The 22,619-nt window shown below is 34.8% G+C and overlaps 1 long non-coding RNA gene across 1 annotated transcript in view; it reads left to right on the top strand.

Moving 5' to 3' along the window:
* Nucleotides 1-21,312, top strand: part of LOC141373407 (uncharacterized) — a 56,235-nt gene extending 34,923 nt beyond the window's left edge. Inside the window, exons 2-3 of the long non-coding RNA XR_012379357.1 lie at nucleotides 11,158-11,221; nucleotides 21,187-21,312. This is a non-coding gene — a long non-coding RNA (uncharacterized lncRNA). The remainder of the gene's footprint in view (nucleotides 1-11,157; nucleotides 11,222-21,186) is intronic.
* Nucleotides 21,313-22,619: the final 1,307 nt, after the last annotated feature.

Below are 22,619 nucleotides of genomic sequence, written 5' to 3'. Positions count from 1 at the left end.
TTATCTAAAAACTGGAAGTAAACGCTGTGTACCAATTTCTGCCAACCGCAATTCCCAAGTTATGCTCTTTTCTTATTTTTTAGTATAAGCAGGCCATGCATACCCTAAGAAATTTTTTTAATTTTATTGATTTCAAGACAGAAGCCAATATAAATCATCATGTGAAAAAAAATCATGCAAAATAATACCTGGTATGGTATCATGGTGTTACATGGGTGTGATATAGTTTACACTAAAATCGTAGAAGAAATTAATTCAGAAATATATTATTTGACAGCTATTTTTTATCTATCAGCACTTGAATTTTTTTTCTTCCACATGCATTTATTTAGTTATAAATGTAGGTTTGAAAATTACTATTATAAATTTTACTTCAAATTACACATTGGGAAATTGAAATTAGCAGAAGAGAAAACAACATTTTGTATTACTCTTTCTTAATACAATATATTCACAAGAAAATAATTAAATATTGACAAAGAAAAATTAAAAGAAAGATGTAATATTCCTGCCACAACCTGATCTAGGCAGTTGACTTATGTTTGGATTTATTTATGAACAAATAAAGCAAATCTTGTTGTAGTGTTTTGTATAGATTACCAGGCCAGAGAAAACTCAGGAAAGATATAGTAAATCTGATTGATTTAACAAAACCAATTTAAATAAATTTTATGGAAAACTGCACCTAAGAGAAACTGTGCATCATTTTGTGTTACAAGAAGCATGTACCAAAATTAATTGGTAAATTATAATTAATTGATCATAAAATGGGACAAGGATCAATTATTTTTGAAGGGCTGTGATTATTTGTTTATGTTCTCTTACAAGAGCAGAATTAAGTTATATGTATTTAGAAATTAAGTAGTAAAACTCTAAATAATCTGCTGGTGGAGAAAGAAGTTACAAAGAAACTTACAAAATTTATCTTTATCTGAATTTAATTATAATTAAATACAGTAAATCAAAACTTGTGGAATATATGTTAGCAGTGCTTTAGAAATATTGTAGCCTCATCTGCTGCATTAGAAAGGAAAGGAAAGAATTCTAAAACTGAATGGGTGTTATAGGTAAACAATGAATCATGGAACAGTACATCAAAAACTAATGATGTAACATATGGTAATTAACATAATAAAATTAAAAAATTTAAAAAATGAAAGGTTCAAGAATTAAAACGAAGTTTGACAAAATTAGATGCAATTTGAGAATAAAAAGTAGAAGGTGAATAATAGAGATAAGAACAGATATTAATGAAACAAGATGAAACAAGGCACAAGGTGAACAAATTTGTAATTAGAAAGTCTAATCCAGGAAAAAAAATACACACAAGATTAAGTTCTAAAGATATTAAAAATATATGATACAATTATGAACATTTTTATACCAATTAATATGAAAACATAGATGGAATGGAAAAATCCATGGACACAAACTGCCTATAACTGTAAAAATATACTGTGGAAGCCTGAATATTCTCATCTATTAAAGAAATTAAATCTGTATTTCAAAAGCTTCTCCCCTTAAAGAAACCTAGATAAAATGTACAAATACCAAGGGGAAGGGGAACTACTAAAGCTCACTCAAGTAGTAGATAACTTAAATCATCTTGTTTCTGTTTTTTTAAAAATTGAATCCTTAATTCCCTGAAAGCAAATTCAGTCTTGAATAGCTTCATTGTTTTGTTTTGTTTTTTCTCCAAATATTTGAGGAGTAAATCATACCAGCTGTATACAAACTTTGCTAGAAAATAAGAGGCAGAAACATTTCCCAACTCACGTGAAGCTAAAATCATCCACAAACCAGACAAATATGTTGTAAGGAAAAAATAAACAAACAAAAACTAAGGGTTGATATCCTTTATGAATATAAATGCAAGAATTCTGAATAAAATATTAACAAATCAAATTCAGGAATCTGTAGACAGGACAATTGTGATTTATCCCAGGAATGAATGCAAGATTACTGCAAATTTTGACAACCAATCAATGTAATGTCCCATATCAACAGGCTGAAACAAAAGAAAAAAAAAAACTGTGATCAACCAATCATCTCAATAGATGCACACAGCACTTGACAAAATTTAATATCCATCTATGATAAGAACTCTCAATAAACCAGGTATAGAAGGAAACTCCCTCAATCTGATACACTAAAAAGAGGTGAATTTTATTATATGCAAATTATACCTCAAATTTAAAATGAAAAACAGATGGTGACAACAAAGAAACTTTAGATCCAGTTGATATTACTAGTAAATGCTTTCTTTATTTTTTTAAGATTTTATTTATTTGAGAGAGAGAGAGCGAAAGAGAGGGAGTACGAGAGGGGTGAGGGGCAGAGAGAGAAGCAGACTCCCTGTTGAGCAGGGAGCCTGATGCCAATGCTGGGCTAGATCCCAGGACTCCAGGATCATTACCTGAGATGCTTAACCGACCGAGCCACCCAGGTGCCCCAATATTTTCAAGAATTTAAGGAACAAATGGCAAGAAATTTGCACAATTTTTTTCAGGTATTAGACAGAGAGGAGTAGGGAGAAACACTGTGATTTATAGGGGAAAATATCCTTACTATGAAAATTTTAAAGAGTATTACAAGAAGAAAAATGTATTGAGATTGTTGAAAATAATCTAGTGGTATACCATAGAAAGCTGAAGGCAGATCTTCTGTACGTGGAAACTTCCGGTATGAGTGGAGCCTTTCATCAGTATGGAAAAGACAGACAATTCTCAACAGTTTCTCATTTTTTGAAAGAAAAGGAATGCCTACCTTTCACCATCAAAAAAAAAAAAAAATCAAGTCCAGTTGGATTAAAGTTAGACACGAAAGTATCTTTTAGAATAGAACACAGTATCCTTATGATCTTTAGAAGTATTGTCAGTAATGTCATAAATAAGACAGAAAATATGAAGGAATTTATGAACTGACAGTAAATGTAAATCTATATAAAATATGTATGTATGTATATATGTATTTATTTATTTATTCATTTATTTTTAAGTAGGCTCTATGCCCAGCGTGGAGCCCAGTGAGGGGGTTGAACGTGTGACCCTGAGATCAAGAATCTGACACTTGACCAACTGAGCCACCCAGGTGGCCTTTAAGATATTCATCAAAAATAAGATAAATACAAAAAATGCAAAAGAGAAATAGACGCAAAATATAAAAAAGCATTTCACCGAGTAAACAAAACAAATAGGCAATAAATCTAGTACTAGATGCTCAGCCTCATCAGGCAAAGCAATACAAATTAAAACACTAAAAATTAAGATTTTATTTTTCACTTGTAGGTTTAGCAAAAATTAAAATCTGACAATAATAATTTTGGAGAATATTTAAAGCAACCAGAACTCATGTACTCCTCAAGGTAAAAATTTTATATATATGTTGAAGAACAATTTGGAATAACCTACTACAGTTAAATATGCATTTATCCCATGACCTAGCAATTATACTCCTAAGTAGAATCCTAAAGTCTGCATTTTTTGTGTCAAGAATCCCATAGATAATCTTTATAAGAGCATCATTTGCAATACTGAAAACTTAGAAATGACTCACATGTTCATTGACAGGAAAATGGGTCTCCTGTGTGTGTCTATACATAGTACAATCTATATATTATATTATCATACATTTATTATACATATACATATGTACAAATACACATATATTATTATGCATATGTACCAAAATACCACACAATATTAAAAATCTTTACACGTGAAACGTGCAAACATAATGCTGAGTAAGAAAGATAATTTACAGAAGAAGAATTACTGTGTAGTGTAGATACTGTTCAAAGACCAGGAAAACAAATCACTAAATATATTTTAAGTGCACATGTATTCATCATAAAATAACATATGGAAAAGAAAAATATTGGACATAAAATTAAAGTATTGAGTTTTGGTTAATTCTGAAAGGAAAGCTTGAGAATGCATCAGTGAGAGCCATAATGTGGTTTTCAAATTTAGTTGAAAAAAAAGTACTTTTTCCCCTAATACTCTTTAAGATACTCTTTAAATGTATATTTTTTGCATATTTAAGATATTTTAATAAGCCCCCTGATAAATATTTGCATCGCAAACAGCAGCACACTTGAGTAAGCATTATTTTTTATCGAGCTAAAATTTACATAAAACACTGTGTAAGTTTAAAGTGTACAATGTGTTGATTTGATATTTTATGTATTATAATAAAATTATTACCATAGCTTTAGCTGAAACTTCTATCATGTCACATAATTATCTACCAATCTTTCTATCATCTATCATCTATCAATCATTTATCTATCATCTGTCTATCTATCTATCTATTATCATCTATCTATCTATCTTTGTGAGAATATTTACGTTCTAGTCTGTTTTCAATTTTGAGGTATATAATACAGTATTATTGACTATAATCATGATAGAGTGCATTAGATCTCTAGAACGTAGTCATATTGTAGTTTTGAGTTTGTACCTTATAACATGGTTGAGTTTATCTAGATATAATTTAGCTATAACGCTCAAAAGCTAAAAATGCTGTTGGTCTGATGATCCGCTAAATATAGATGCAGACTTGGGTATTTAGAAGGTAGCAAGAATCCTTATATGTCTACCTAGTAAGTGGACTCTTGAACAGATATATGACTCTTGCGGTCTCATGCTAACTCATGAAGCCAGGCTGGGGCAGATGCTCATCCTGCGCTGGCCAAACTCATGGACCTCAAAGTGGGTCTGCCTCACCAGAAACAAGGTAAAAAAACAATGACACAAAAACTCACTTAATCTGCTGCGAATCCTCTGTTATACCGCTCTTTTTGCTGGCACAGCTATTTACCACAGGGAAACCAACCTTAAAATATCTGCACCAATCTTCATCCTCCTTCATTTTTTTTAACTTGGAACGGACTTGTGATCTTGCCTCGTTAATGAGTCTAGGAGGATTTTGCTAAAGTCACCATATATATATATATATATATATATATATATATATACACACATATATATATATCTCTCATGTTTCTACAATTTTCAAAGAAACTTGACTGAGGAATGCCTTCTTTCCCTCATGACCTTATTTAATGACAGATTCAGCATTTCACTATTTAAAAAATGAGCTATTTTATATAGTTTAATACTTTTATAAATTAGCTTTCATAAGTTTAAAAATTACTTTTATAAATTTTAAAAATTGTTTATAATTTTTATAGATTATTTCCATATCATGGTCGATTTTCAAACAATAAGCATGGGATGCTTCATAATACAAATAAATTACCAAACAAATTCTTCTATTTACTATTTCTATTTTATATGACAACATTTTGAAAAACAGTGAAAGGATCTCTTTACATGTTTATCTGTGCTTTCAAACATTAATTAAATGCTTTTGAAAACCATTGAGTCTTTAAAATTAATAATTTCAACCTACTAATTTTCCTAATTATAAGCTACCCAAGGTAGCAGAAAGTTCTTGTGTCAGATCCTCAGAACTTTTCCTGTGTAGTCTCTTTTTCTCCTTATTTTACTGAGGCTCTTAACTTGTTAAAACTGCATCCAGTTGTTCACAAATGGCAATTGGAATTGCAATAACTGGGCCAGCTCTCTTAAAAGGCAGTTTCTAGGATAGAATTCTGTAGTACGTATAAAGGTTTATTGAAAATCACAAACAGTTTTAACATTAACACTAAGAAAATGAACTGTCATTATTTGTGCAGGTTGGGTAATCAAATTGGAGACAAAAACTAAAAGCAGCATCAAACCGCAAAAAGAACTTAGATCCTGACCATTTTATGTTATCTGGTCAAATACAGATATGTCAAAAGAAAGACTCTTGGGTGGGGGGATGGGTTAGCCTGGTGATGGGTATTAAAGAGGGCACGTTCTGCGTGGAGCACTGGGTGTTATGCACAAACAATGAATCATGGAACACTACATGAAGAACTAATGATGTAATGTATGGTGATTAACATAACAATAAAAAAATTTAAAAAAAGAAAGACTCTTTACAGTGTCATGATTATGTTACAAAGTGTACAGAGACGCTTAGCTTGCTCCCACATTAGTTGTTATTTGTGGTTCATGACAGATTCTGCCATATTATGTTGAAGATACAAAAATGAGCATGCATAACACATCACTTAAGTATGACACATTCATATTGCATTCTTAGAGCTGAAAGCCCTCACAAAAATTTGATGAGATTAAATTGGTACCTTCTTACTCCAGCTATTAACTCCAATTGATAGCTGATCTTTTTATGAAAAAAAAAAGGGAACAGTACAATTTTTAAGTGCTTTTTCTTTCTATTTTGAAAACCAGCACTCCAGCAAGAAAAATCCTGCACAACTAAACTCAATAGATGCGGCAAAAAATATTCTTTGCCTGCTTAGGTGTCAAACACGACTCCTGCGGCAGTAAAAACTTTAAATTCAGTATGTCTGGGTCTGTAGTTCCATTTACACGCTGAAATTCTAGAAAACAATTTTAACTGGACGACCCAGGACTCATTTTCTCTTTTGTTCTCTCTTTGTCTAGCTGACTTTATGGTAGCCTCATTATGGCACCTTTTCCTTATGCATCTCCCATAGTCGTCTTGTTAGTGCTGTTTTAAAAGATAAACCATTTATTTTCCTCTCCCTTATAAGATCTAGCCAATCATAAAAAAAATGTTCTTTAAAAATACCTACTGGACGGCAGATAAGTTGTGTGAAAAAGATAAATCTCATTTAACTCCAGCGTCAAAGAATATGTGGAAATCAAAGGGTTTTAAAAGGCTAAATCGGGGACGCCTGGGTGGCTCAGTCGGTTAAGCGTCTGCCTTCGGCTCAGGTCATGATCCCAGTGTCCTGGGATCGAGTCCCGCATCGGGCTCCTTGCTCAGCAGGGAGCCTGCTTCTCCCTCTGCCTGCAGCTCCCCCCTGCTTGTACCCTTGCTCACTCTCTCTCTCGCCCATGCACTCTCTCTCCCTAACAAATAAACAAAATCTTAAAAAAAAGCCTAAATCGGTAATATAAATAATATGTTTTGAAAATCCTCAGCAAACTCAATGAATTAAAAGGAAGATGAGACAGGCGAGTCCACAGAAGCTCACTGCCAGTTTCACGACCCCCCCGACCTTGTGGGTTAGCTCTGCAGACCTGATGTAAAAGAATGGAAACTTTTTCTCCCACACTCCTGTAGTTCCCCGGGTAATGTCCTTTATACAAAAAAAAAAAACAAATCAAAGTTGTCTAGTAAAAAAAAAAAAAAAGAGAGAGAAAGAGTCTTCAAATTAACATTTCTAATATCTTTGTACACTGACCTATAAAACTTTAGAAAGAAATGCAGTTTGTTGCATGCGCAGTGAGCAAAATCTTAATAACATTAAAAAATGCAACGATACTGCCCTCTATCGCTTCAAATATTTGTCCTTCTTTAATATTACAATGTGTAGTTCATGTCTTTTAAAATAAAAATATGTGACTTATGTCTGCTTTTGTCTTAAGTAATTTTATACAGATGATATAATATATAGCATTTGAATATAAATGAGAATTTCTTTTATGACCCTATATATGTCACCCAACTTTTATGATTATCATTCAACGGATATAATAATTTTACCAAACTGCATTTTGCTTTCTAAGGTTTTCTTCTTTTAAATTTCTTCAGGGTGTGGCCAGAGGGTGATGGTTAGTGAACCACCTATGAATAAAAGTATAAGTGGAGTTTAGGGTAGAAATGAAATTTTTAAAAATAAAGCCATTTATAATTAAATACATGATCGTGACTGTCATTGAGGTTGCTCTGAACGTTTATAATCTGCACTCCATTTATACCATCATATTACATATTGCAGCCTTACTGAAGGTCTGCTTGAAGAAAAGGAAAAATACAGAAAATATTTCAAAATCCTTTTCCTGTCAGAGGGAGACACCAAGAAGGTAGTCACCACTCCAATTCCTTCTGAGTTTTTTGCCCTGAGCTTAATTCAGCCTCATGTTAAAATCTATAGTGATGAGTTGGCTGCATTATAAACTAATCTGCCCTCCAGACTCTAGCATCCACTTAGGCTTTGTTTTGAAGAGCTGGGATCAAATCTCACAGCCCCTTATCAGATCCTGGAAAACAGGATCCTAGACCTTATAAGGAAATAATGCAACCAGTCTTTCACTTTCAAATTTAGCAATCTCTTTTGTTTGCTTTAATTTAGGACTTAGAATAAGTTACAAAAGTGCTGGGCATATATCTATGTTCATAATTTTCAAGCTTAATTGTATTATTTATATTTCTATCCCAGGGTTAATGTTATTTTGCTGTTTTACTTTCATTTTGTATTTGCTGAGACTGCATGCTGTACCATGCCTGATTTGGGTTTTTGTTTCTGTTTTTGTTTTTGTTTTTGTTTTAAGATTTACTTATTTATTTTAGAGGGAGAGAGAGAGAGTGGGATCCAGTGGGAGTGGGGCAGAAGGGGGCAGAGGGAGAGGAAGAAAGAAACCCAAGCCAAATTTGCACTGAGATCTCATGACCCTGACATTATGACCCCAAGATCATGACCTGAGCTGAAACCAAGAGTTGGAGGCTTTAACCAACCATGTCACCCAGGCGCCCCTTTAGTGGATTTATTTTAAGAGCCTGAATCTATGGGGTAGGTCGGTGTGCACTGCCCACTGGCTGTGCCGCTGCTGCCTGGTAGACTAGACTCACACAGATTTCTCACTATGCAGTGACCTCACTAAAGAGAACTTCTGCACTTGGGTGATTCTTCTTGGAATATGGTAACTTGCGTTAAAATCTCTGGTTTCCATCAAAGTTTCTAATGCTCTGGTGTTATTAAATTTGGTTATGGTCTGTTTAAATTCATACAAGATATTAGTCTGACAATTTTCATGTCAAGAATCATAAAGGATATTGATGCTTGTTTGTCCCTATACAGCTTTTCTAATTAAACAGCCAAGAACACCCAAAGGAGAAGTACGGTTTCAGTACAAAACACCTGGAAAACTGATGAATGATCAGAACAATATGGGAAGGAGATAAGCATCAGGACATACCACCACATGCTTCTCCCTCTCAGAAGGTAGTGATTCAGTAACCACAGGGCTGCCATCACCCTCCCGTGAAGAAGCCAGCCAGACTACTTCATCTCTTTTCCCTACTCTACCTTCCTTCCGCCAGAGGTTACTCTATCTCTGAAATGGTGGGGCAATATGACTTTAGGAATGAATAAGCTACAGCAATGCTGTATTAATTCCCCACTGTTACTGAAACAACTTACTTTGTAGCTTAAAACAACAACAATAACAAAAGTGTATTATATTATAGTTCTGGAGGTCAGAAAACTAAAATAGGTGTCATGGGGTCAACATCAAGGTTTTGACAGGCATGAGTCCCTTCCAGTGCCTCTAGGAGAGAATCTGTTTCCTTGACTCTTCCAGTTTCTAGAAACCACCTCCATCTCTTAGCTCATGGCCCCTTCCTCCATACAAAGTACATCACTCCCCTCTGCTTCCTTCGTCACAAATCTTCTCTCTCTGACTCTCTTAGCTCCCTCTTAACAAGACCCTGATAATTACATTGGACCCACACAGAAAATCTAGAATAATGCCCCCATCCCAAGAGCCTTAATTTAGTCAACTGTTAAATCCCTTTTGTCATGTAAGGTAACATGGTGACAGGTTCTGGGGGATTAGGGAATGACATCTTTGTGGAGAGTGGGGGTTGACAGTAGTCTTTTTTTCTTCTTTTTTTTTAAGATTTTTTATTTATTTATTTGACAGAGAGAGACACAGCGAGTGAGGGGACACAAGCAGGGGGCAGTGGGAGAGGGAGAAGCAGGCTTCCCGCTTAGCCGGGAGCCTGATGTGGGGCTTGATTCCAGGACCCTGGGATCATGATCCGAGCCGAAGGCAGATGCCCAACGACTGAGACACCCAGACGCCCTCATCTTTTTTTTAAATAATTCATTGGAATTCATTTTATTTGGTAATTTAGCCTATAAATGATTTATTTCAAACAAACATATATTTTGTTCCTGGTATATTACTCACTGAGATTTTTGCTGGAAAGTATTACTTTTATTTTTATTTTAACATTTTCTTTTAATTATAATTAGACAAAAATGAAATTTTCTTCAAATACTTTTAACAGTTAGATGTATTTTCCTTTAAAGTAAACTAGTTAATGAACTGGTTAGTGAGCAGTATGTAAATAATCTAGTATATTACATTTCCAAATTTAACACTTAGTAAAATTTTGCTTCACAAATTCACTTTTTAGATTGATAGTAAATATATACAACTTAGAATCCATATTCAGACAAATGCATTTTCCTTCCTCAAAATAAAGGCTTAAAAAGTGCTATATAAAAGTTTTAGATATAAAGGCACTGTCTACGTCTGCATCATCTGGCTAATGTATGGCAGGGGTCTAACTGCCGATGAACATTTCACACGTAATAGCTTCGGACACAGGGAACCCTGAAAGTTATGGTTTTTCCTTCACTACCACAAGTCTCTGATAACTGAGGAAAAATATCAAAATAATTATTATGTGATGAAATGACTTCCATGAACTAACTACAGCCCACCTTTTTAATCTTATCTTTTGCTTTCTTTGTTCCATTTGCAACAGAATTTTTTCAGGACTTGAAAATCACTAAACGGTTTCCCCTCTCAGTGCCTTCACATAGGACTTTCTGTGTGCCTAAAATGATGACCCAAACTCACTTTTTTTTATAGAATGTTTAATGTTTTATGAGTCTCAAATTATTTGCATGTGTCTGACCTTGTGTCATCTGTAAAAGGTGGAGTGGGGAGATTTTTGGGACACCTAGCAAGTTGCCATTTCTATGCACACATACGTACATGCATATATGCATAACTCATGACAGGAATGAGTTCCTTCTGGGGGCTCTTGGGGATAATCCGTTTCCTTGACTTTTCCAGTTTCTAGGGCCCACCTTCTTTATTAAATAAATAAATTAATAAATGCAGCAAAATGTTCTTGTGGAAAACTTTGGGCTTCTTTTAAACTTACAAAAAATAAAAAATAAAATAAAATGCATGAATGTGTGATATATATAAAACTTCCAAACAATGTAAACATGTTTTAATAAAATGTGTAACATCCCCATCAGTTCCTCCAATTTCAGCTCTACCTTAATAATTTGGTTTGTTTTTTTTCCAGAATCTAATCATTATATAAATGGATATGCCAGGAGCAATTTCTGTTTCCATGAAGAATGTAGAAGGTAACTGCAAGCCATTGCAACAATTAGGGGGAAAAAATCAAAATATAAAAAAATATAGTTTAGAAATATCAGATAGTTGTGGAAGCAAGGAGGACTGTATGAATTAAAATTCCAGAAAGATGGGGCACCTGGGTGGCTTAGTTGGTTAAATGTCTGCCTTCGGCTCAGGTCATGATCCCAGAGTTCTGGGATCGAGCCCCGCATCAGGCTCCCTGCTCCGCAGAGAGCCTGCTTCTCCCTCTCCCTGTGCTGTTCCCCCTGCTTGTGCTTTCTCTCTCTCTGTCAAATAAATAAATAAAATCTCTAAAAAAATAAAAAATAAAAATAAAAAAAATTCCAGAAAGGAAATATTTTTCAGGATATCACATATGTATTAAATCAAAGACTTTGCACTGTGTCTCTCCTCAGGAGAATATATGCATTTGGGACCCAAGGGGCGAAATCAGGAGTCACCTAGTTATCCCACTTATCGTTGGTGATTCTGTGCTTCCTGTCCCTGCAATTTTGGGTTGTGCAGGATTGGAGCTTTTGGTTACCAAAGGGAGATATATTCTTATCAGGAAACATGGGGAAGTTCCCTATGAACTACAAAGTATGACCGTTCCCAAGATACTTTGGACTCCTTGCGGCCAGGGAGTAGCCAGCTTGAATAGAAACTACCATGTGGTCAGGTGTAACTGACCCTAATGAACAGATAGTGGTTAGGTTGTTTTTAATGCAATGGGGCGAGGAAGAATATGTATGGAAACCAGTGGGTCCCTCTTAGTTCTTCACTGATTCATTGTAACTGTGACTGGACATGAAAAGCAACCTTATCCTAAAAGGAATATAACTGCCAAAGACTTAAATCCCTCTGTAGTAGGGCTTTGTTCATTTTAATGAGTAAGTCATCAAAACCTACCAGTAGTATTTATTAATTATTTTTATTTCTACCAAAGTTTATATCTTTCGGTAGAGCTTAAAATATAATTCTGAGTTTCTAGTGTAAGATCAATAGTGTAAGATGATAAGAGTCAAATAATCAATGTTTGATGTATGAAACCTGTTCCTACCTTGATAACTACTCATCACTTAGCTCGTCTCTTTGTGAGGCCAACACCCCCTTGCTCCTGCATACCTTCATTTCGGCTTCTAAGAGGCACTGTGTGCAGAAAGTTACAAAATGAGTGTAGTTAATGAGATGTTATGAAAACTGAGCCCCAAACCTGGTTCTGAGCAGAGTGAGAGGTAAATCTAAAAGGGCTGATCACATCAACTTCATTATCAAGCACAGAAGCATATTTGCTTAACAGCCGAGTTTTGCACTTACAAAGGATAAAAGAGCCTGTTTGGGGTAATTTATTTTGGAATTGCTCTGTCAAAAGCTAATTTCATTTTGGCTTTCTGAGGCCAATTTGGCTCCTACGTTTGTGTTTTGATAAAGGCACTAGAATAGTATTAAAATTCTAGCAACTCTATGGAGATTAGAAAACTTTCTCTAGGCGCAATTCTTGTCTTTGGAAAGTATGAATGATGAATAATAAATGATGGAAAATTTTTAAATGAATTCACTCAACAAACACTTACTGAGTGAATGCTGTGTGCCAGACACATGCTAGGTATAAATCATCTTCTGCTGCAGTAAGTGAGCCAGAGTGCAAAACTAATTAGCAGGAAACCATTGTTATTCAAAATGGCTATTTCATCTTTATGCAAGGGTTTCAAATTTTGTAAAATTTCAAACTACTTTATTACTGATTCATCTAGTAGTATGAATTCTAAGACCTCAAAATATAGTGGCTTGAAAAGATTTATTTATCTCTCACCCAATATACCAGGCAGGTATTCAGGACCTTCAGAGCAGCTTGATCCTATTAGGGAGCCAGGCTTCCTTTCATCTTTATTCTCCCATCAGTATAGGCTCTTGTCCAAAGTGGGAAAAAGAAAAGAGAGAAAGTAACTCATATCATTTGAAGAAGATTATTTAGAATTTGACCACATAATTTTTACTTATATCTCATTAATCACAATAGGACATTAGGTCACACATAATGAAGGGGAGCACATAGTGTTTAGTTGGATGGTCATGTAAATCCCTCTTCCCACACATACAATAACCTGATCTCTAATCCAATAATGGCAACACAGAACCTATCCACATCGTGTAATTTTATCCAAGGTAAAATTACATGATGTCTTCATGATAAGCAATCATCTCTGGAAGGTTTTTTACCCAAATACTAAACTAAATTCTCCCCCACATAAAATATAAATCAGAATAGGGTCATGATCACTACCTTGATAACTCCATTTGGAAAATGAAAGCATAGGAAACAAGCATCCTTTGTTCCAAACAATTGCCAATACATATTAGGAACGAACGTGAAAAGTCTCTGTGCTGGTTTTCAAGGAATTCCCCTGGGTCAGTTTATGTGGCAGTTCTGGGTGGAAGTTTCGCAGATTCTTCTTTGCTCGTTTTACTCTGAGGCTGCATCTGGGATGGTGATGAGAAAGGGCAAATTATATCCTTGAGAGCTACCCAACATTTTCGCCTGATTCCTGTGGGATATGCTTCACAGGCTTTGCAGGCCAGGTAATTATGGTTTGTTGGTTCATTTATTTCTGCAACGCTGTTCCTGCAACATAGATAGGAAAATTCCAGTTTACTTGTTTCTGATAAGTTCCACATGCAAGTGGCAACATCAAAGACTCTATCTTTAAATAGCTAGTTCGTTTCTTTTGATCTCTGGAACTTTTTTATTTTTTCATTTAAAAACTTGGACTAGCCTCAGAACTCTGCCAACCCTCTTTGTCAACATAACAACATAATGACAGCAGGGATTTAAAGTGAGAGTTAAAGATGAGACACTACTCTGGATGAATAGCATAGAAAGAGGGTCCCCCTAGGTGCTGCAGCACTCCCACAGGCATTGACACAGTGCCTTTGTAAAAAGTAAAAGCTACTCCCTCTATGTGCTGCCAACTTTGTTGCATGTTGAATGGAGCCAAAGCTAGATTTCAACCCCAACCCACCCTCTTCACTGGTAGCATTTTGTAGTGAATCATTCAGCTGCACAGACCAATCTTGCATTAAGGTCATTTGGAACCATAGGTTAGAGTTGCTGGAAAAAAAAAAAAGTCTTTAATTCAATACCAGCAGCTGGACTGACTGAGGAGATAGAGAAAATCCTAGGGACACAGTGTTATCTCCTGCCTCTTTAGGGTAGAGCCACCTTTTGGAAAAATAATCTAAGTTCTTTTCTAGTAGAACATTACTAAAAGTAACAAGAACAAAATATTTTGCATGTTTTCAACCATTTTTGCTGAAAGAGGAAGCTCTGTTGGTATATGGTTGACCTTCTAAAGGATCCCCTGGTGACATTTTTACTGTGACTTTTCAGAGGTTACCAACTCCAACAGCAATAGCTGTGTCCTCGCTCAGCCCTCTCCCTGTTACAGTAGGACAAGACCACATGATTTTTATTTTTTTGTCTAGAATTTTCCTACATCTTTCTACTAAATTCATTATTAGTTGAAATATGAACTAGGCTATTTGCATAAAGGACAACAAAACACAGTGACTGGAACAGTCTATATATTTGTTTCATTCCTACATGGTAGTCATACTAAATGGAAAAACGCCGGCATGAAAGTTTGATGATGTTGGGAAGGCAGACCATCTGTAGAATGGGTTACAGTTCCACTTGGTGAAGGTTAACTGAGCACAACACCTGTATTGCAATCCACACACAGAGGAAAGAGAAGGTGCTTTCTTTCTAACGGCACTTTCCAGAACTTATAGACATCTCTTCTGCTCTAACACAAGAAGGCTAGAAATTATACTCTGTGATGGGCATTTGTGTATCCTGTTAAAAATAATCTTGCTAAGAATAAAGAAGAACAGATATTGGCGGAAATTACTAGCAGCCTCTTTCAAGGTATGGATACAGTTTTGAATGTTTATTCTGGACATTTACGAAAACACAATTAAGAAGCTAAATACGAGCTCATTTTTAAGCTAAATAGGTTCTATCAGCAGAATATATTAAGATCACAAAACCTATAACAAAGCACTAATAACGTTCCTTCCTTCAAACATTTCCAATCCAAATTCAGAGAGTAAAAGGTCATATACCACCTGAGGTAACAGGTTAGGATACCTGTGTGTAAAAAATACATGCTAAGTATTTTATGCTAAGATTTATTGAAGTAAATGAGATGGTATGCCTGTAATTGATGGTATGTCTCAAAGCAAACTTCCCTTTACACTCCTTCATCATGTCCCCTTTTGTAACACTCTCTCAAACAACTGATTTTCTGATTAATGCCCCATAAATTCAAAGTTGTTGTTATGTCTAATTTGGGTTCTGGAAAGAAAGTGTATAGGACACAATTACATTGAACATACCAGTGATATATTATCTTCTGCTATCATTGAACATAAATTTGAGAAAATATTAAAACATTCATAATAAAAACTAAATCTTCTGTTTCCACTTTTTTCACAAAAACAAATTTCTAAGTGCTTAAGCTTATAATAGATCATGTACTGTATCTTCAAAGAAATATTGCTACTGCTTGATTAAACCAAAACAAATTATAGATGTCTGCACTTACCACATCTTGAAACTGATTATTTTTATTTGCTACAATCAGCAAATCAGCTCAAAATATTTCACAAGAGACTGCAGGTTAGTTTCTTCTCTATCTGAATAAGAAATATGGGGAAATCAAAGGCAACTTAAGTTTTTTGGAGGTTAGCATCATCCTGAAACAGGTATGGATTGAAGAGTGAAGTGGAGTGGACAGTATATTGATCTGTATTATGAATATGTAACAACACCTTTTTTATTATATTATTGACTGGTAATTACAATTTTGGATCAAAAAATTCAGCTTGCATTCTTTAGTATAATATAAGCGAATTAAATGAGCTAACATGGAAAATTTAGAACAGTGCTAGGCACTTAGAAAACAGTTTAAAATGTCAGTCTTTCTGTGTATCTTATTCATAAAAGTTGTACTATGAATGTTTGTGGAATATAAATAGAATACTTCATATACCTCATACCTCATATAAAGATAGTATCAGTCTGCATTTTGTCCTTTTTTGGCATAAATTACTCCTAATGTCAATTTCAATTAATAGCTTATAATTTGTCTTACAAAAATGTTTTTTATTTACTCAATTCGAAGAATAAAATCTACTTTACTATTTTTGTCCTATTTCAACTTCTTTTACTTTATCTTATATACTTATTGAACCACAAGAGTAATTTTTTATTTGGATATGTTCTTATTCAAAATGTATTATGTACTTTTTAAAAGTCATCTTTATTTGTGAGGATCCATGTAACACAGAATAATTAATAGCACACACTCTGGGGCGCCTGGGTGGCTCAGTCGTTAAGCATCTGCCTTCGGCTCAGGTCATGATCCCAGGGTTCTGGGATGGAGCCCAGCATTGGGCTCCCCGCTCCTCGGGAAGCCTGCTTCTCCCTCTCCCACTCCACTTCCTGCTTGTGTTCCCTCTCTCGCTGTGTCTCTCTCTGTCAAATAAATAAATAAATAAATAAATAAATAAATAAACAAATAAATAAAATCTTAAAAAAAAAAAGATAGCACATACTCTGAAGCCTAGCTGTCTCAGTCGGCCACTCACACATGGGGTGACAACATTTCTGTTCACAAGTTTCAAAAGAAGAGCTGATTTACTCAGTTTTCCATTTAAATCTCATATATATCAAACATAGGTTAATGTATCCATGATTTTACTTATCAATGGCTACTTTGGGAAAAACGTAAAATTTGGAATATAAAATGTTTGACTCACCAAGACTCAGGACCAGGATCACTTCAGATAAGTGATCGGTTTTTGATGTACAGTAAGCCCTCATCGAATCCCAACCAAGTTTTAATGACAATTCTAGGTTAATATCGTCTCAAATAAAGCATGCCTTCTTTAATTTTTAAAATTTGTATACTCTTTATATTTAGTTACTGAAGAAAATAAAATGTTCAGAAGTTTCACATAAAAAGCCTCCTTAAATGAGCTTGGGAAAAGATGCTGTGAAAGAGACCATCTGACTCAAACTGTTGCTTCAATCAACGATTAAATTGTATAATTACTTTGAATAAGTAGAACCAGAGGAAAAGACACAAGCAAGAGAGTATATTATTCATTTCAAAGGAAGATATTTAGTAACAGAAAATTATCTTGTAGTACAAGCTCCAGATTAATAACTTTTGAAATAAATTTATGAATCAAAGTTATAGAAGTTAAAACCTCCCTAAGAAAAATCATGTAATTTTCACTAATGTATTTTACATTAGGATTACAGGTATGGTATGATATAGAGCATTCGATACTGTTTTCATGAGGGAGGCAGAATCATAGCCCTCCAAAGTCCCCCACTTCCTAATGCCTGAAGTTAGAAATATGTTACCTTACCTGACCAGAGGGACTCTGTAGACATGATTAAGGATCTTGAATTGGGGAGATTATACCGGATTATCTATGGGGGCCCAGTATAATCACAAGTGTCTTTATAAGTGTAAGAGAGAGACAGCAAGTCAGAGACAGAGACATGACCATGGAGGCAGGGGGTGGAGTGACGTATCTGTGAAGGCCATGAGCCAAGGAGAAAAGTGACCTGTAGACGCTGGAAAACACAAGGACACAGATTCTTCCCTGAAGCCTTGAGAAAAAAAACACAGTCCTGCGGATATCTGATTTTAACACAGTGAAACCCACTTTAGATTCCAAACCCCTAGAAGTATACATTTGTATTGTTTTAAGCCACTAAGTGTGTGGTAGTTTTTTCCAACAGTGCTAAGAATCTAACATATCTGACAAGTTTAAGGAATTTGAGAAGCCTACGTTAAAATTTAGGGAATACTATCAATCTTTATACTTATTTTCCTCAACTGTGCAATGGGCATGGCAGTGCCATCTCTTATCTACCTCACAATATCATGTAAATGTAACATCAATAATTGAAATAATGCATTATTTATTCTATAGTTTAAATCACTTGCTTCCATAATGCATTCAGTCAACAAGTGCTTATCAAGTGTGATTTGTATGTCCTTCGCACTGGAGATAAAGCGACAAACATTGAAAAAACCCTGTGCCTATGAAATATACATTCCACTGGTGGGAAGGTAGATAAAATACAAGTAAATAGAATACATAATATATCAGATAATGATCAGCAGATGGGAGAAAAAAAGAAGCATGGAAAGGATATCTAAAAGGAGGATTGCAGTTTAGAGTAGCCTGGAAAAGTCTCAGTGATGGGATATTTGGGTAAAGACCTGAATGACATAACAGGGAATGAATCTCATACAGATCTGAGGGAAAGTGCTCCAGTCTGTTCATCCCGACACTGAGCCTGGATGTTGGGAGGCTAATGTGTGTGAATGGAACATAGGAAGACAGGCATTGGGTAGCAGGCACTGAGTGTGAAGTCAAATAGGAAGGAATTAGAGTTGGGGCAGATTATTGAGAGCCCTCTTTAATTAGGTCTTTGGTTTTAGCCAAGAAAGAAGAGATGTCTTCAGGGGTTTTGAACAGAAGAGTAACATGATTGAAATTAAGTTTTTTTAAAGATTCCCTCCAGCTGTTGTGTTAAGAAAAGATACAGAGTTGGGTGGAGAGAAGGTAAAAGAATATTGCAAAAAATCCAGATCATTGATATTGGTGGTTTGGATCAAGGTGGTACGACCAGAGGCAGTGAGATGTAGTTCAAGTTTAAATACATTTTGAAGGTTGAGCTGATGCAATTTGCTGATGTAATGGATGTGATGTATCAAGGGAGAAAGGAGTTAAGAATAGTTTCAAAGCTTCTAGATTGAGTAGCTGGATTGACGGTGTTGCCCCCAACTCAAACAGGCAAGACTGAAGGAAGGGTAGTTGAGGAAAAGCAAGTGTTTTGTTTTAGATGAGTTAAGTTAAAAATGCCTGGTGGCTCTCCTGGTATGGATGTTTTGACGGCATTTGCATGTGGCAGTCTGGGCTTTATTGATGTAGTTCAGATTGGAAACAAAAATCCTCATGCATAAATAATTTATTTCTTACAAATTTATCAGGTTTTCTAGAAAGTTTTTAATGCAGCAATATCTTTAATTTGCACACTAATTTGGTGACTCACTATTTAGAAAAACTAAATGGAGCCAATATTTCTCTTTCTACATAAATTATGTGAAAACGTGAAAGTAAACGAACTCTGTACAAATAAGAAAATCATATTAACTTATATTAATCATTCATGAAAATCTTTCATATTGAACTTTGGAAAATACATATGGATTTCAACATTTCAGGCAAAATGAAACAGAAAGTAAAAGACACTCAAGATGTAGATTATTCACTGAGGGTTGCGGGAGTGAAGGGGGGGTGGGAAGGATGGGGGGCTGGGTGATGGACATTGGGGAGGGTATGTGTTATGGTGAGAGCTGTGATTTGTGTAAGACTGATGAATCACAGACCTGTACCTCTGAAACAAATAATACATTATATGTTAATAAAAAAAATAAAGGTGTATTTAGCACAATTAAAAAAATGTAGATTATTCATCTGAGGATGATTTTTTTAGTATTTTCTTAATTAAACTATATAAATTATCTCCTTATTTAACTCCATATTCCTTTTTTAAATATAAAATCCTCTTTATTGTATTTATGTAATTTGAGGTTCAGAAACACTCTGAAAACCTGCTTCTTCACGTTAAAGACTGAATTTTGATATATATGAAGATTATATCTCCACAACCATTCTGGACAGTTTCTTTAGGTCTACAAAAAAAGGGAGGGGAGAGAAGAGGACTTCACTGAATTATTATTTTTTTATTTACTTTAATATATTATATTGCTTGACAAGGATAAAAAGGAAATTCATATGCTTCCTTTGTTTTCATAGCTGTAAAAATTCACAGAACAAAATTTAATCCTTAACTAAGAAGAATGTTTCAAAGAAAAAGAGATCTGTGCTGTGGTCCAAAAGACAAACTTGAGAGAGAAGTCTACTTGAAAATATTATACTGATGAATCATTGAACATTATATCAAAAACCAGTGATGTACTATACCTTGGCTAATTGAATTTAAATAAATAAAATAATAATAATAATTTAAAAAATGCTTGGAGACTAGATATAGATACTATTACCTCTTTATTCTTCTTTCTAAAATCTTCAGTCAAATTTAGAGTTCTTTCTAATAGTTTGTGGATTTTTTCCCCCTTTTGGTGGGTATTGGGGATGTAATATTGGTTGGAGGAGATAGGGATGCAAAAAGTTAAGACTGCCCTCAAGTATAGCATGGAGCAGAAGTAGAGGTTGTTCTCAAAAGACTGGTGACATATGTATGTAAGTAAAAGGTTAATAATAATAATATGAATAGGAGCACTGCTGTGATGGAAAAGGTGGGTTGAGAGTGAATAGAAAGGGAAATTAAACCTGATTTCACATGTCCGGATGATCTAGGGAAGTGATAGAATTAGAATTAGTTGAGATGTAGGTCAGAAAGAGCTGGAGATGTGGGGTGGTCTAGGAGACAGTGATTATGTGTGAGCAGCAAGAGTTAGAGCAGCGGGTTCAGGATCCTCCAGTGGGATGGGGGAGTAGTGGACAGGCAGCAAAGGCACTTAAGGATTGTCTGAATCCATAGGGTTTGCAGTTCAGCCTGAGGGCAATGAAGAGCCCTAGAAAGTCTACCCTGTAGTAGAAATTTGGTAGAAACCTAAGTGGTGGCAATAAAATGGTAAGCAAAGCAGATACAGTCTATGCTTTCATAAGGTTTAAATCCCCCTGGATGCAAAAGACATCAACATATTAATAATAATAAAAATAAAAATAAAATGGCATCCCCTCCCTCTTTTGTTTTGTTCCTTTGTTTCTGTGTTTTTTGGTAGCTCTAAAAAAAATGTCTAGAATGACTATAAGGATACAATCCCCACTTACCTTACAACTTGGTCTTAACAAACAGGTTTTCAGAGTGATTAGATGATTGCCCTGGAAAGCAAATCAATGTTTTAAGAAAGAGCGACTCGGAAGAGCCAAGCCTGGTAGCAGGAAGACAGAAGGCCACTGCCGTCCACTAAGTAACCACTGGGTGAATTTCTACTTTCTCTTACTTCACCCACACTGTTTATTCATTGTAAATGCACATTTCTCATCCTGGTATTAATCCATCCTACTAATTCATCTTAAGCATCTACCCTCTAATAGAAGCTGAGCTAAGTGTCAAAGATATAACAGTATGTAAAGAAAATGCATCCATTCTTTGGTGAAGCGTAAACTCCCTTGGGTGCAAAAACCATTGCACTATGAATGATGTGGATCAGTGTATTACTTGGCTATGTGATTACTGAAGAAATGAAAGTAGAGCAACCAAGAAATCATAATAAAGTATAATCCTGCCTAGTCTGGATTTGCTCACAATTCTGAACTGTTTTTAAATTTATGAAATTTTAGAAGTATCAAGAGATCCATTTTCCTACAACCAGTTAACATTTGAGTACATATCTCCCTCAAGAAAGTAATTGACAGAGAGAGAAAGGGATGGGGTGGGGTTGCGGGGAGAGATCCACTACATCTTATAAATGCGGGGCTCTGAGTAATACAAATATTGCTATCTTTTACACTAACTTTAAAATATAGGCCTGTTAACTCCAGATAACTAAGTCAGTCATATTTGCTAAGGAAGTCGTCTCTTTTTGTACCTTTAAGTTAACAGATGGTTTTTACACATTTTAGTTACTTTTCAGTCTTGACCTCTTAGAGAAATGATTTAAATATTGTTAACTTAAGGAGAGGTGGGGGGGTTGAGGGGAGGTGAGCTAAATGAGTGGCGGGGATGAAGGAGGGCACTTGTGATGAGCCCTGGGTGTTGTATGTAAGTGACGAATCACTAAATTCTACTCCTGAAACCAATATTACACTATATGTTAACTAACTAGAATTTAAATAAAAACTTGAAACAAACACAAAAATAGATACTGTAACTGAAGCTCCAGCAATCAATTATTCATATATAACAGAAAATAGCCACTATTCTAAAGTATTGTAGTTTGAGTCACTTTTGAGTTGAAAAAAATTTTTTAAATATCTGTTATTCTAGGTTTTTTTCTTTTTTTAAATCTAGAGTTTTAAGCTTAAATTATCAGATGTGCTACTAAAATATTCACGTAACTATAATGATTGCAAACTTCTACAGGCCTAGGGACATATGAATGTTCACCAAGTGTTCTTGGCCTTTGTGTTAGTATCTTCATTTGCAAGAGAATCAAAAAAAATTACTGACCTCTGCACATTAATGTAGAAAAACACTGATAAACCGTTCTTATTTACATATTGTCTTAAATCAGGAAGAGATTGATTTCTTCCCTTTTTTCATCATTTCTTCCCTTTTTTCAAAAA

This window comes from Callorhinus ursinus, unplaced genomic scaffold (assembly GCF_003265705.2).
Source record: "Callorhinus ursinus isolate GAN/ISIS: 27379988/994484 unplaced genomic scaffold, GSC_fseal_2.0 scaffold1, whole genome shotgun sequence".
NCBI classification, from domain to species: domain Eukaryota; kingdom Metazoa; phylum Chordata; class Mammalia; order Carnivora; family Otariidae; genus Callorhinus; species Callorhinus ursinus.
The sequence above is the reverse complement of the archived record's forward strand: the minus strand, read 5'-3'. Positions and strand labels throughout refer to the sequence as shown.